Source organism: Saccostrea echinata, unplaced genomic scaffold (assembly GCF_033153115.1).
Source record: "Saccostrea echinata isolate AGI-Se365-2 ecotype Australia unplaced genomic scaffold, CSIRO_AGI_Sech_v1 ptg000019l, whole genome shotgun sequence".
NCBI lineage: Eukaryota > Metazoa > Mollusca > Bivalvia > Ostreida > Ostreidae > Saccostrea > Saccostrea echinata.
In genome coordinates this window covers 1620427-1637673 of record NW_026889768.1, presented here as the reverse complement: position 1 = coordinate 1637673, position 17247 = coordinate 1620427, and the positions used below count along the sequence as shown (strand labels likewise).

At 33.8% G+C, this 17247-nt stretch overlaps 1 long non-coding RNA gene across 2 annotated transcripts; it reads right to left on the bottom strand.

Moving 5' to 3' along the window:
- Positions 1 to 4258: 4258 nt before the first annotated feature.
- Positions 4259 to 17184, bottom strand: LOC133189728 (uncharacterized). 2 transcript variants are annotated; one of them, XR_009721513.1, is made up of 3 exons: positions 16958 to 17184; positions 9196 to 9361; positions 4259 to 4400 (listed from the first exon to the last, which is right to left on the bottom strand). It is a non-coding gene; the product is annotated as an uncharacterized LOC133189728 (long non-coding RNA). The 2 variants fall into 2 exon arrangements; XR_009721514.1 differs by lacking the exon at positions 16958 to 17184 and adding an exon at positions 11980 to 12081.
- Positions 17185 to 17247: the final 63 nt, after the last annotated feature.

Sequence of the window (17247 nt, the reverse complement as noted above, 5' to 3'; positions counted from 1 at the left end):
ATATTGTATGAACTAGATGTGTCGAATGCCACAAATGACTCTGCAGACAGTTAAATAAGTTTCAAATGCCAAATTCAGTTTTAAAGAACAAGGTACGGTTTCAATACAAATCTTGCCCTGTGTTTTTCTTTAAAAATAAAAGTGATGTAAAAAATTAAAACACATGCTTTTTGAATTATTGAAATTCATGCAGAAAGATCATACAAATCTTTTTTCTCACATGACCTTCCAAATGCTAATTGTGACGTCATAAACTTGTGCATTTTCCCGTATTTTCTTAAAAAGTTGCAGAAGACATCAATTTTCAATGGAATTTTCTTTCAGATGATATTGTCCACAGGCATCGCCCACAAAAATTTTGAGATATGTGATTTTTCAAAGAATTTTACACAACATATCTAAAAATTAACGTGGGCGACGGCTGTGGACACTATTTTCTTAAGGAAAATAACCCTTGAAATGGGTCATTTTGAGGCTTTTTCTGTTTAAAATAGAGAAATGCATCAAATTAATGATGTCATATATCCAGAATGGTACTCCATCATGCTATATTCTTTCCTGATTTATTACAGTCATATACTCAACTAATATTTAAGCCAGTTTCAAAACTTTTTGAAAACATTAATTTTTTAGGGCACAATAAAGCTAAAACCATACCTTCTTCTTTGTTTGCACAAAAGATTTTTTTTCTAAGTTCAGGGGACATAACTAAATTAAACTTGACATGTATTTTCTGGTAAAAAAATTTCATCCTTATACATACATCCCTACAAAAGTTAGAGAGCAGAAACTGAAAATTTCTTAATTTTTTCTAAATTCAAGAAAGATAACTCTGTCAAAAATCATTGGACCATGACCAAATTTGAACTTGACCTGTATTTTTGGGTAAAAATACCAGCATATGCAATTTCAACCTTATACATACATCCCTACAAAAGTAAGAGAGTGGAAACTGAACATTTCTTATTTTTTTCTAAGTTCAAGACAAACAACTCTGTCAAAAATCATCGGACCATAACCAAATTTGACCTTGACCTGCATTTTCAAATGACATATCCATATGTCAAATTTGAGTTGAATGTGTCCAACTGTTGCAGAGATAATGAACGGGAAGTGAATAATAATGGAATGACAGAACAGAGTAACACTATATTCCCCTGGCCATTTTATGGCGGGGGCAGAAAAATCTGAATTAACAAAAAATATCAATGTTTCCAAGCAGGTCATTGGCAATTTTTTGGCAATTGGCAAGGTCAAAGTAAAAAATGGTTGATGCAGTTCAATAGCTTACTTCATTATGTATCAGCATATGAAGTTTGATAAAAAATATCTTGAAGAGTTTCTTTAAAACTGAGCTAAACACTAATTTAAGAAAAGTAAGTCAAGGTCAAAGGAAAGGTCATGATCATGAAATGTTGATGCAGTTGAATAATTCTCCTCCAAATGTATCAGCATATGAAGTTTGATAAAAAGATCCTATCATAGTTTCTTTGAAACTGAGCTTTAAACTGTGCTAAATACAAAGCATAACGGAGGGACAGAAAGACAGAAGATAGACATGACAAACTCTATATGTCCTGACCATATTCATGTCATAAAAATGTATTCTGATGCATTGTATTTATAGACCTATCTATAAATGTCTTTATAGTACTGATACATGTCTCCCAAAAATGGCTAACCAGTAATCTGAAATGAAGAACTTTGCCATCTATAAATAATACAGTCAGGGTTTAACACTAAGGCACATCAGACCAACTTGGTTAAATGAATGGTATGGTTGTGTGCAATGTATGTGAACTAGACCTTTTGGTCAGGTTGATAACTGTTAATTCCATTTCAGTCTTTTGAATAAATATATTCAAAATTGTAAAAAAAAAAATATCTTATTTTTACAAATGTAAACACAACCATTGCTCTGTAAGTTGAAATTCCCTTCATAACACAATTGTTATTTTTAGCCATAAAATTTTTTTATAATACAGTGCTACCTCAGTACATTGCCAACTTTTGTCCAAGACAGATTTTGGCATTAAAGCGAGGGTGGCAATATAACATATTCTGCCATAAATTACAATTCAATGGGTAATCAAAACAAAATAAATACATGTAGATTACGTAATTTATATCCGTTACAATCTATTTATGTCACATGATATAAGGGCAGCTCTCATTTCTTTTTGAAAAAAAAGTCATTATTATTTTTTTTTCTTTTTGTTTACAATATTTTGACTGAAAAGCAATAAAAATATCAGAATATTGAACACATCAATTTCCTTTCGTCATGCACATGTTGAATAAGAATTTAATAACCCGATGACAAAGATGTCAGTGGCCGTTATAGCCTCTTGGTATAAAAAAAAGTTTTTGAGAATTATCATTAATGTCATCTGAATTAAAAGTAGATTATTTCACCGTCTCAAGAATTTCTGAATCGGTTAAAATGTTCAGTTGGTAAAGCATCATGACTGACGAAGGTAAGTCACATGTCAGAACACGTCAACCCGTTAAATTAGACATGTATGCTCAATGACATGTTTGCTAATACCTGCGTACTTCTCTTCTGATTCTGTTTTGATATTTATCAATCAAACCAATATATGCCCGACAAATAAAGGAAATTTCAGGGCTAACGATATCCCTAATATTTTCATGTGCGGAATTATAGTTACTGTAGTCTAAAAAAAGATATGGGGTTTCCTTTTTGATTGATAGAATGGCTTCTTGATCTAAGGGGATGCAAATGATTTTTTGCATTTATTATGGTTTTGTGCATTATCCATGATAGGCTAACGATACTCCTAATATTTTCATGTGCAGAATTATAGTAGTCTAAAAAAAGATATGGGGTTTCCTTTTTGATTTATTGAATGGCTTCTTAATCTAAGGGGACGCAAATGATTTTTTGCATTTATTATGGTTTTGTGCATTATCCATGATAAGCAATAATTGGCGATATACAATCAAATAGGTCGAATGTTGATCAATCCTTTTTTTTGTAATCTAAATTTGTACGCTTTCTTTTGCTTTACGTTTCCATTACTGTGATGAAATAATTCTTCTATCTTATAAACACACTCCAAAGACATTGCTAATTTTGAGTTTTATGCAACAATTATCTTTAATCTAGCTGAATTCCTAGTCCAGCAAGTCGCTTCACCGCAACCACTGTCAAAGCACGAGTGTGGTGTCCAAATTACCGACGCAAGCTAGATAATTGGCATTGTTACCAAGGATTTTTTCTTACATAATTTGACCTTTTGTTTCCCAAAACCAGTGGCAGATGGCAATAAGCAGGGGTGGCATTATAACGGGTGTATTAATACAGGGGGAAATCTGTTCTTCAAGAATTCCTGGCAATAAGCGAGGGTGGCAATATGATGGAGGGCAATATACCGAGGTAGCACTGTATTATTTTTAGCTGTAGTAGACAAGTCTGGGCTGAAACGTATTGATATGGTATAAATACTTAACAAATAACACTTTCTGTATTTAATAATATTTAGGATAATAATTTTAGTAAAGTTTGTTGAATGTCTTCAAGGCTCATAATTTTCATGTCCCAATTAATGAACCAGTCTCAAAATGGCTGTCAGATTCTTGACACGCATAAGAGATAGTTTCAAAAGTTACCAATTAAAATAAGCAATTAAAAGAAGTTTGATCAGGGCAAGTGATTTTATGGTTAGTAAAAAATTAAGGAAGGTAGCCTGACATGTCTAGTACTTGTTAAAATAAATGTCAAACCCTGATACTCAAACCCTGTTATCTCGAACTATCATTGGAACTGTGGAAAAACTTGGAGATATCGGGAGGATTCAAGATGTTAAGGGTTTAATACTTATTAAATATAATAAGTGATTGGGACTTAAAAATTACACACATATCCACTGTATTCGAGATATCAGTGTTCAAAATACCTATGTTCAACTGCACAATCATGTATTCTGTAAACCAACTATTATTCCCGACAATTTTTATTCAGGATTCTTTACCTTGAAATCCATCTGCAACAGTAAGCATTAATTTTTGCAGTGAAGGAAACATTCTACCATAATACATTGTCACAACTTATGATTGGTTTGCAATGAGAAATATTTGCAAGTAATGAAGGTGGCAAAAATTGCAGATCTTTCTTGCAGGCAAGTCAAAGTTGGTTTACAGTATATCTTGTTTATATACTGAACTTTACAGGGTATAATAACCAAGTCTTACCATTCAAAGTAATTTAATCTAATGTTTCCCTAAGTATGACATCTTCTGTCATCAACTGTCATCAGAAATTTGAATACTTAAGCCAGTTCCAATGTCCTCCTTTGCAAACCCTGGTATTCCATGTGAACTGACATTTGGTCTCCATCTGATTCTTAGCCACTCCAATTCTTGATTGTCTTGATTATCTTCAAAGAGAAAAAGAAGTCAACTCAACCTAAGATCAATAGCTTCCTATAAACTTAAGTCTAATCTTAAATATAAAGATGCTCTAAAAGATGTCAAATGTACAACAGTGCTCACTTGAGTCATTTAAGCTCTGCTGTTCTTCAGAAACTTTTTTATCCCCATGAAAAATTGTGACCTCATAATGTGACCTAATCTAGCTCCAATAATACTGCATCTTTGCTTGCTTTGTAACATACAATTTAATAACTCCAAAAAAATTGGGGGGGGGGGGGGGGGGGGGGCTAATTTAACACTTTCGACCACCATACATCCAATAAATGTTTTTAAACCCAGAAAGACCAGCAGGGGGAACAATGTAAACAAGATGAGGCATACCTTTCTCTCTTATAATGTATAGTGGGGTATTTTTTGTGTGGAATGATTATTCTAGGGTTTTACAGATTTATTCCAATGGTACACATGATAAATAAGTGTAATAAATATAATTTCTGAAAAAAAGTCCAAGTCCTAAGGGAGGGGGGGGGGGGGTCCTATCCATAAGTATCTGTGCTGCTGACTTGTGGGGAATATTTTTCACTTTTTATCACTGTTGACTTGTGGGGAATATTTATCACTGTTGACTTATGGGGAATATTTATCACTATTTATCATTGTTGACATGTGGGGAATATTTATTATCATTGTTGACTTGTGGGGAATATTTATCACTTTTGACTTGTGAGGAATATTTATCACTACTGGCTTTTGGAGCAATGCATTATTTTACTATAGATTTACATAAAAGATAAAAATTATTTTTTTCAATAAATATCTACCAAATCTAAAATTTAAAGAATCAATCATAATATAAATGTACTGAAACTAAATAATATTCATAATTAAGTCCTCTAAATCAATGCACATCGAACATGTTTGATATGCTGCATAGAGAGTTTTCCTTAACTAGATTTAAATTAGAATTTTATTGCAAATTTTTATTTTTTCTTGCATAAAACTGTTTTCAATTCAGAACTTATAAGTCAGTCTATGCGAAAGTTTTTTGGACCACACTGGACATTCAGTCCTGTGTAATTTTTAATTAATGCAATGAATACAAAGGACTGAACCAAATTTTGTCAGACCAAAAAACCTCTTGAGTAGGCCTAACAGCTTTTCTTTTACCAGGGATCGCTCCCACATAATTCTGTAGAGTCCATGCAGTTTTAATGACATTTAATTACGTATTTGGAATTGTACAACAGTTTTTACTAATAAAAAAAAAACATTGAAATGACTGCGTCGAAATAGTTAAGCTCAAAACCGAACACTGAGACATCAAACGTTCCGGTCCGGTGTAAAAATTGACACATCAGGCCAGAAGCACTGCACATCGGTCAGGTTCGACGGTCTGATGTCTTTCGCATAGACTGAAAAGTTGATTAAAGAGAGGTAAAAGTTATAAATCATAGGGGTATAGGTGTTAATTTAATCATTGATGGATTTAACTTAAACCAATTGATTACTCTCAATTATAATCAATCATTTATTAGTACATATTGTAAAATTTTCTGATAATTCAATATTTATCAACATGGTTATATCTTCACAAAGAATTTTGGCTGAAGTAAGTTGGAGGTTAAAGTGATCTGTTCTGAATGACTGAATCATGAAACCTTTGGAATTTATTAATGCATTTAACAAGTCAGTAGTAATGTTACCCTCATCATACTCATCATTAACAACATATTGTGCAATGGGTAACATCATATAAACAGTGCTTATTTTTTAGGGTAAAATTAATAAGAGGCCCATGGGCCACAACGCTGACCTGAGTAATTTTGGCCTTGCTTTTCTTTATCTGATTTTCCCCCTTGTAATACCTATTGTGGCCCCGCCCTACCCCAAGGGGTCATGATTTGAACAATTTAGAATCAGCTTTTTTGCCCATTGGTTCTTGAAAATAAGATTTTTAAAGATATTTTCTACATATTTCAATGTAAAACTTGGATTCCCTTTTGTGGCCCCGTCCTATCCTTGGGGGTCATGATTTGAACAATTTAGAATTTACACTACTCCAGGATGCTTCCACATATGTTTCAACTTTTCTGTGCAAGTGATTCTTGAAAAGAAGATTTTTAAAGAAATTTTCTACATATTTCAATGTAAAACTTGGATTCATTTTTGTGGCCCCACCCTACCCCTGGGGGTCATGATCTGTACAATTTAGAATCTACACTACCCATGGATGCTTCCACATAAGTTTCAGCTTTTCTGGCAAAGTGGTTCTTGAGAAGAAGATTTTTAAAGATATTTTCTACATATTTCAATGTAAAAATTGGATTCCCTATTGTGGCCCCACCCTACCCCCGGGGGTCATGATTTGAACAATTTTGAATCTACACTACCCAAGGATGCTTCCACATAAGTTTTGTTTTTTTCTGGTTCAGTGGTTCTTGAGAAGATTTTTTAATGACCCACCCTATTTTTGTCTTCTCTTAATTATCTCCCCTTGGTAGGGGGCTTGGTCAGTTATTTTCACAATTTAAACTCCTTCACCCAAGGATGCTTTGTACCAATTTTGGTTAAAATTGGCCCAGTGGTTCTTGAGAAGAAGTTGAAAATGTGAAAAGTTCACAGACGGACAGATGGACAGACGGACAACAGGTGATCAGGAAAGCTCACTTGAGCTTTCAGCTCAGGTGAGCTAAAAATGACATACTGAGAGAAGACTTTTTTCAACTGATGCATCAGTATGTACACTACAGTGTATTATACAGCTGAATGTCTGATTGATAAATAAAAAAAAATTCTACATCAGAATTAATTTTAAAAGGCATTTAAACACTCTGCATAGGTTTTTTACGCCATTTCTATACCCCAAGGGATCATGATTGAAAAAAAAAACTTGAATCTACCTGAAGATGCAACCATATGAATATGACTAACCAAGGCTTTATTTTCTTGAACAGCTAATTTTTATTTATAGGTTTTTCCTATGTTTTTCTATGTAAATCTTTGATCCAAAATTGTGGCCCCACTCAACTGTTACCTCAGGGTTTCACAATTTGAACAAACTTAAATATGTGCTACCTGAGGATGCTCCCATATGAATATGACTACTCATGGTTTTGCTGTTCTCAAGAAGAAGATGTTTAAAGATCTTTTGCAATATATTCCTCTGTAAAACTTTGATTTCCCATTGTGGTCCTGCCCTACCCAGCCCCCAGGGGTCATGATTTGAGCAAAACTAAATCTAAGGGCAAGAGAAAGAAAAAAAACCTGACCCTGGGGCCATGAAATTCATAATTTTGGAACTCAGGAAGAGGCACTTTGCCATTTTATGGTCTGTCTATTTAATAGCTAGGAGAAGAAAAGATTTTCAAAAATATTAAAGAATTTTCACTATACAAATTCAATAGACCACCCCATCTTCAAACATAAGAGCTGCTGACCCAAATTTCACAAATCTGGAAGAGGTACCCTTGATTAATATAACCAAGGGCTCAGTTTATCTGCTTTATACCCAGAAGCAAGAAAGATTTTCAAAAAATTAATGCATTTTCAGTGTATATTCAATAGAACCATGCCTTAGCACCAGAACAAGTGGCCATGATATTCACAATTTTAAAAGAGGCACTCTTACTCATCATAACTATGTAGTAAGATTGGTAACCTGATGCACATGATCAAAGAAGGAAGATTTTCAGAGAAATAATGCATTTTCACTATATAACCAATAGGGCCCTGCCCTAACACCAAAACTACTGACCCCTTGGGGAATAAAATTCATAATTATGGAAAAGGCGACTTTATTCATCATAACCATGAACTTAGTATTGTTTTCAATACTCAGGAGCAGAAAAGAAATTTTCAAAGAAATCTATACCTGTATTATCCATAGACCACACCCTCCAACCTCTCATCCTGGGGGCTATGAAATTCACAATTTTTGAAGAAGCACCCTTGCTCATTATAACCTGCACTTAGTTTTTTTCCCCTTAATAATCAGAGACAGAGAAGACGATTTTCAAAAGAATTAATGCATTTTAACTATACATGTAATTATCATTAAAGCCCCATCCTAACACTAGAACCCTCTATCCAAGGGTCATGAAATTAATAATTTTGGAAGAGGTGCTCATCATAACTTTGTACTTAGTCTGTCTGCTTCATATCCAGGAGCAGAGAAGAATATTTTCAAAGAAATAATGCATTTTCACCATATTTAATCAATGGAGTGCCACCCTTACACCGGAACCCCTGACCTTGGGGCAATGAATTTCAAAATTTTGATCGAGGGCTTAATGCTTATTCAACCATGGCAGCAATTCAACTGCTTGATTTCCAGGAGTAAAAAAAAAGAAGATTTTTAAAGATTGCAATAGTTTTAATGGGTTTAGCCCCATCCCTCAGGCCCAAAGGGAGGGGGTGGCAGAGATAATGAAATTCACAATTTTTGTTCCCCTTCATCATACTAGATATTCTTTGCTAAAATTGGTTGAAATTGGTTCATCGGTTCCAGAGAAGAAGCTAAAAATATTCAAATGTTAAAGAAGGATGGACAAAAGCAGATAGAAAATAGTTTATTTGAGTGACTTAGGGTTTCATTTGAAAAAAAAGGGCTAAAATTAGCACAAATTTAATTTGAGTTTCCTTTCAAGTAAGATCAATTGAAAACAAAAAAGTACATTTCAAAGACTGAATAACCATGAGGTCAGCAAATGAGGTCAGTGAATATTTTTTTATGGTAATGGAAGCATAGATTTCAAAATGATAATTGTTTACTTATGATCTTTTACAGTTATCTTGACTTACCAAAGCCTTCTGTCACCATACAGAAATCCAGACAGAATGCATTCAGTTATATACTCTTATCCTCCAATTCCATGCAGAGTTGTCTGTTAAAATCTGCGTCTCAGTCTCCAACATTTTCAAGAAGAAAGTTGCCTTAAGTTTGCTCTTGTTGTGAAAACTCCAAAATCTGCAATAATAGTTTTTCATTAGTATATGTGTATATTTTTACCCATGATTACAAGAAAAGTCTATGAGCTACATCACTCAATACCGATTTTTGACCCGAATAGCAAATATAATTTGTCAGAGCTCTCAATACAACTAACCCTGTCTCAACACACTTAAGAAATAAAATATAATTTGTAATCTTTGCATCAACTTAGATAGTTTTAAAAGACATTTTGCTTTTTCTGGAGGGGCGAGATCAAGTCCAACATCTGGGATTGAATAATACAGGTACTCACTGAAGAAGAAAAGAAGAACCGGGAAGACCTGTTGTGTACATGGTGTACATGATACTTAAATTTGCACCAGTCTGCAACTTTATTTATTATTGACATGAACAATATTTCAAATTTTTTTTTAGAAAAGGTTTAAATCTCAAAAGTTCAAGGGGTCACAATCTTTAAATTATACCACTACGTCATGTATTTTTTAAAAAAAACGTGAAAAGCGAAAACAGTACAAAAAAGATGAATGATCATCGTCAAAGCAATAAAGTTCATCAAAAGCAAACATTTTTAAAGGGGTGGGACAAAACAGGTAGATCTTGTGATACAATACGTATCTCAATACATATAACATGATATGATAAATATCTCGATATTATAATAAATATATATGAAAACTATAAAATTAAAACTAGAGTGTTTAAAGGAACATGTGTTGCCTACTCTGTAGCTTCCTTAAAGGTGAAAAAAAAATCTAAAATTGGTCAGTTTTTTATTTACTTTTAGCATGATAGTTCATGCATTTCCCTGCAAAGAAAAACTGCACCCACAGATAGTATAAGACTCAGATAGAATCTGACAATCAAAGAATATATGGTTCTTTAACCCTCAAATGAATAATTTAATTGAAATTATTAGAAATATCTTTTTATCATTTTATTAATACATATTTCCAACAATTAATCCTCAAAAACAGATTTCAGCCCGTCCTTACTGCAATTGTCACTCTACACAATCCATTGTGGAATACTGATCCCAATGTATTTTCATTGTATTTACATGTGAGTTAACTGAATTTCATACAGTTTCAAAGTACTTTATCATGAGCTAAATGTGTTTCCAATAATCCTCCAAAAGAGATTTCAGTCTATCTTTACAGCAATTGTCAGTCTTAACATGATCCATTGTGGAATACCTTGTCCCGATGTATTTGCATAGTATTTTATTAAAATATAAGTTTATGTGGTAACTGAATATCATACAGATTCAAATTACAGTATCATGAGCTCATAAACATGTATAAATGCTAAATATCAAAATCCTGTCACTCAATTTCAAAAGTCATAAGTTAACCTTAACTCCCAAGGTATTTTTTGTAAAGTAGGTCAAAGGTCAAGGTCAAGTGGATTGTAATGCTGGTATTTTTCATATTGTGTTACAACAAACAGTGCACATGCTAAATGGCATAGAAATACCTTTTAAATGTCAAAAATATGCTGTAAATCGGCCCTATGAACTATTTTGAAAAGAAGTCAAAGGTCAAGAGGTCGGTAACCATGGTAATTTACAAAAGCCATAGTGCCAAGCAATATATGTGCAAAATATCAAATCCATACCTCTTACAGATCTTGAGATATAGGGTGTGACAGACGGACAGACAGACACCTGGTAAATTGATCTCTTAGTGCCGCTCTGCTCTGCAGGTGACACAAAAATTTAGTATTTTATTTCAATATTTGTCTACTTGACAAAAAAATCAAGATTCTATATCACTCTATATCAAACCAAATGTGGTCGCCCATGTGGTACAGTGGTTAGAGCGTTTGCTCTAGAGTTGCGGAGTAAGGAGTTGATCCTTACTTCGCAGGTTCGAATCCCACTGTGGGACGTGGAAACCGGTCCTTCAGATGAGACCGTATAAACCAAGGTCCCGTGTCGCAGTAGGTGCTGGCACGAAAAAGATCCCTCACTGCTCAATGGCAATGAGTGCCAAGCATAGGTCAAAATTTGCAGCTCTCCACCGGCAAGTGGTGGCGTCTCCATATGAGTGAAAAATTCTCCAGAAGGACATTAAACAATAAACAAACCAAATCAAATGTGCTTTGAAACTGATACTTGAAGTTCATCAATTTCATTGACTAAAAATTTACAAAACAATATTCTAGGGCATATTTACTACCGATATTCGGACTTATTTTTCCTCAAGAGAAAATTTCCCTTAATATCCCATTTTCCCCTTTTGATGAGTACAAAATTCCCCTTACAATAATGAAAAGCACAAATATTTTTTTTTCTTCTATAAAAATTTTCAGACTATGTTTTACTTTGCTATTTTATGCACTCTAACTGGTCATTAAAATGCTGAAATTGGGCCCCCCACAGCAGGGCTTGTCCAGTGACAGTGGTCCCCAGACCCCGGCTGATTTTCCCAATTTCTCCAGTAAGGGTAATTTCCAATTTGTTTCAAAATTTCAAATTCTTTTTAATGAAATTTGAGAATCCATGCTTTGTTACTGGCTGTTAGTGCAGATGGACACTAACTAATAATATAAACTGTTGTGGAAACGATACTTTCTGATGCTTTACAAAGATACTTTCTGAAGCTTTACAAACTGAACTTTTCTATGTACAGTACCTAACCATCTTCCGAGGATGCTCAAGAGTGAAAATGTTTTCCCTCTTATCTACGACTTATTAGTTGTAAAGAGCGTTTACAATACCAATATCATCTCTTCACTTGGTAAAAGCGGCCATTTTCAATTTTTTGATAGGTTGTTCATGTATCGTTTCGTACTGATATTTCAATGCATATATCATAAACCGTATCTTAGCAGAAAATATTGGTATGTATTGGTTTATCAGTATATCATCCTACCTCTACCCTTTAAAAAAGCAATATTTATATATAAGATTATAACACTACTAGTCTAGAGACATAATTTTGTGTCTTTGAATGACTGAATTTGAACCCATCTCTGGCATGTCAGTCCAGTGTTCTATCAATTCAGGGACCAACCTAGACCCAAAATTTAGGGAGACTTCACTTGTCCCTCAGAGAAATGTATAAGGGAGAAGTTTTAAATTCTAGGGAGACTTCTTGACGCACGTGGCACACATTGATCATTATTAAACTTTTTAAAAACAAGAGGCCCAGGGGCCACATCGCTCACCTGAGCATTATGGCTAGGAAAAAGCAGAAATCAGGCGAAGTTTGGAGCTCAAAAGCGACTATTTCGCCTCAGTCGCCCCCTAGGTTAGTCCTTGCATTGAGGTACAAGTTTAACCCACTAGCCCAAGCCAGTATTAAAGAAGCTGTGTATCATATACTACCATACTAACACATGTATATAAAAAAAAATAAATATCTTAAATCCTTAATTATTTATCAATGTTCCATAAGAGATTTATCATCATGCTGACTTTAAGCTTTTTTATAACTTGTTCTGAAGGGGAAATACCTTCTTTAGATGCAAATTTATAACTAAAGTGAAGCATGCTTACATGTATATTGATCGAAGTGTAAGAAACAGATGAGTATGCTTTGTTATAATTTATTTTACATATATGTATGAAGTTTATAATATATTTTAAAGTCACTGGGATTGTAAGCGTCAATTCATTAAACATGTTTGTGCTTTACTGTAGTGCTTTTCATAGGCGCTTGTTTTATGAAGTATGCAAAGAGGTATAGCGCCCTTTCCCACTCTTGAACATTTTCCGAATCTCAGACACCTGACAACATGCAGACTTTGAACTGCAGACTTTACACTTAAGGGAACATGTCAAAAGAGTAATTTGAATGATACATTCGAGTATATTTTACTGAACTTGATAATCAAATTTTGTTCTTATTTGTACAAGTTATACATTTGTACATAAACACATGATGTGAGTGGAAGGGGGCAAGGGGGCTGCCCCCCACCTTTTTCTGAGAAATCAATACTTTTTTTGCTCTGTTTCCCGATAACTTTTTTTCCTTTATAAATTAGTAACAACAAACTCCCAACAACAAATAGAAAACAGGGATCTTCAAGAGCTAAGAAAATTTTATAAACTTGTACCTTTATATAGATACATGTAAGTTATGGAGGGCACATTATCTGTAAATAAAAGTGAATATTTAATTTTTTCTTTCTTTTTATGTATCAGTAGAAAACAAGATATTTAAAAACAGCTTATTGAGACAAAAGAGTTACATTTATCAATAACATATTAGAATACAAAAATATGAAAAAGATGTCAACCCAGATTTATCAAGAAAAAAAAATGGAAAAGGGGGGAGGAGGTCCATGCCCAACTGCTTGTGGCTTTGACAAGCTCTACCACTTAGCTTGCTACACTTCGCAACTGGTAGACATGGTAGAGCAAGTAATTAAATTAAAGACAGATTTATCAATCGACTAATATTTTTTTTCACACCTGAATACTAGTACTGGTAAACTTATATCTTTTCATGGAATATATCATATCAATTGCACCACCTTTTATTGAATCTGGATAATAATTAGATTTTATAGGTTTCTGGGCAGAATCTCAAGTAATATGTGATTAATAATATCTTTCAATTGGGTATTCTTTCATCCAGAATATGATTATTAGACAGCAAAAATTCTATAATAGGAAATGTATGTCATCTCTTGAAATAAAATTCCCAAAGGCTTATTTTCTCTTAGCTTTAGACTGTTCAAGGTAGCTCAGTCGGTAGAGTGCATGCTCCGCGATCGGGAGGTCGTGAGTTCGAATCTCAGCCACGACTGACGTAAGTCGATAAAAAATGATTAGCAACTGTTCCTTTGCCATGCACTTGGCACATTGAAGTGAAAGTTGCAGGTCCTTCGGACTCTTGGAAATGTGCCAACTCACCCGATTTCGTCGGGTTACACCCGATTTTTCGACCCTTAACCCGATTATTTTTTATGACATGGCGGGTCATGCTTTTCACCCGATATTTGTCGAACAACCCGAAAATCTCCTGATTTCCAGATTTGGTTCATAAATTAGGTTGCACTTTTAACTTCCAGTTACAACCCAAGCTTGGATATAGTACGTAAACAATGCCGATGGCTATGTTCAGTAGGCCGTGTACCAGTGAATTATGTGCAGGTGTAAACAATTACCTGAGAGTTGTTTTGAAAAATCAAAGTTTGAAGTCAATTTAAAATGGCTTCCGATAGAACGAGGTCATTATCAGGGCCAGCAGGAACAAATTGAACCAAGTAAAAGAGAAACGATATTTATGTACATATCAAGGAATCTTGGAAAACAACTTTCATTAGATAAAATAAAGTGTTTGAAGATAGTGTAGACATAACTGTAAATTTAATAGCACTTGTTAATTAAATTAATTCGAGGAAAAATAACTTCAAAATCAAAATTGGAATACTTTCAAATTTAGCACATTTAACTTTCCATGTACTTCAAATCAGCAATGCAGATTCTGAAAAGACTTTCCTTTAAAAAATAGGCACACTTAATTCAGGTCAATATACTGAATAATGAAACCTTAAATGCTCTTCTAACATGTAAATTTAATCAATATATATAAATTTTTTTGTCATTCTAAGTTAAAGCCACATTTTAATAAAATAATTCTCAATACACAAATGCTTATATATGCATATATATTTAATTTAATCATGGTAAATGTGTCATGAATGTCGTTATGCGTTATATGACCAGATTTTTTACTTTCCAAATCTGGTCATGACCAGATTTTTACATGTTGGAGGTTGGCAAGTATGGAGATGTGTCTTTTTCTGCGCAATTGCAATCAAAGTTCTAAAAGTTTTGGGGCTATAAACAACAGTTAATTTGTGACCTAACAGTTACTTCTTGAGTGAAATAACAAAGAAAACCAGTTTTGGTTAACATGAGCACAATGTGAAGTAATCATACTTATCCACACCTCATCGCACACAAGGTGGTACACAGTTACTCAAACAATGGAAATACATATTTTTCTTAAAAGTGTTAAACGCAGCAATGTTAAAGCTATCTCTGCTTTAGATTGCTTTTTAAATAATACCTAGAATGAATATTAGTAGAAATTTACTTGCCGTTTTTTGTCTTTTTAAAATAAAAAGCAAAATTGTGAAGTTTCCTTGAAATAGCTGAATAAAGCTACCTGACGTAGGTAAATAAAGCTACGGTTGGTAATTTTAGCCACGTAGCTAAATGTACTGATTGTGCTGGACCTGCTAACGGTCGCACCATCAAACATATTTCTACATGGGCATATGATTTGCAAAAAAAAAAAAAAAAAAAAAAGGAACAACCTTCCAACGCCTATCAGATCCCGGGGGTAAAGTATTGAATATAAATTCTTTTTTTTTTTAACAGGATTAACAGTTACCATTATAAAATAAAATCGACGACTCTGACACTGTCTGAAGTGGGCCAAAGTTTCACGTTACACTACACAGTCTAGACGAACTCCAAAAACAGCGTTTCCGGAAGTAAGAAATTGAGACTGAAAAAGACTCCGAAAATAGAGTCCGCGCATGCGCGCACACACAAAAAATGGCGATTTTTCGGCAAAAATGATGGGTCTACAAAAACTCTCCGTGCAAAGTTTTGGAAAGTATGGCAATTATGCCAGTACTCAGAAATGCTAAATAAAAGACTTCGGAAGAGATCGTATTTGTCAGATTTTTGATTTTATTTGCAAAAAAGGAGATATTTACTTCCAAAGTTGACGTTTGAAGTCAGATCAATTACAGAGAAAATGATATGTTTGAGAAGTAAATATGCATAATAAAAGACATATATATGCAAAATGGGACAATATATATTGTAACTGTTCAAAACTTGACTGAATTTTACACATAAATTAGCAGTCTGGTTTTTTATTTGTGTACGACAGCTGAATTGAACGCGTAAGTTCTTACCATTGTTATTTACCGATTTTTTTATCACAAACAAACAAATATTATTATGAAAACATTTTTAAAACTATTATCTATCAATATAGAACTTCAAAGACCACTCTTCTAGAAATTAAGGTCACAACACGTCTTCTAAAAATGAACCTGTGAATATCTCTGCTCCGTGGTGAAAAATACGCATTTTCTGATTAAAATAAATACAAGCTGGGTGTTTTCAAAAACAAATAAAAGCACCTTCATTGTAGAAACGACATAAAATTCAAATCAAGGAGGCAATAAATCAAATAAGAAAATAATTCTTACCGGCAGTATTGAATTCGATGTCGTACATCCAATTTACTCTTATGCAAGAGTTTGAAGCGATAAATAAGTCAATATCCACAAAATAATTTAATAAATGTAATTATCCATTCAACAAAAATTAAAATAGTCACATATGCACTAATCACAGCCATTATGCAGCCGTATATTTGGAGAAAGCGAACGACAATCCATCGTTTGTTTACATCGGACGCCATTTTGCCGCAATGCATGATGGAGCCAAAGACTTCTTTTTCGGAGTTCACGCTGTTTTTGGAGTTCGACTAGACTGCTACATGGTTTTAAATGTTACTTTTCTACTACGAACTTCATGTACTACTATATGCATTACTTCACGCATGATTTACGTGTCTAAAGCTAAGCAGGTTGTTGTAAGTCTAATCAATAATAAAAAATCTAACTACTTACCACATGACTGTCACCTCGGAGCCGCCATTACCCGCAATAAGTTGGTTTTCCGCTCCTTGTTAGCCTTTGAAAGTTTACGATGTTAGGGGGACCAGTTTAAACCCCGCTGCATTCCGAATGAACATTTCCCAGCATCCCCAGACATTCGTTTTACGGTGCAGTGAGAACACAGAATGTGGGTTAATTTTGCCGACTTATGGGGAATTTTTCGAAAATGAAAACAAATCGATTAAATTTTATCAGTAGACTACGTAGAATCCAAAAATACCCATGACCATATTTGTGGGGAA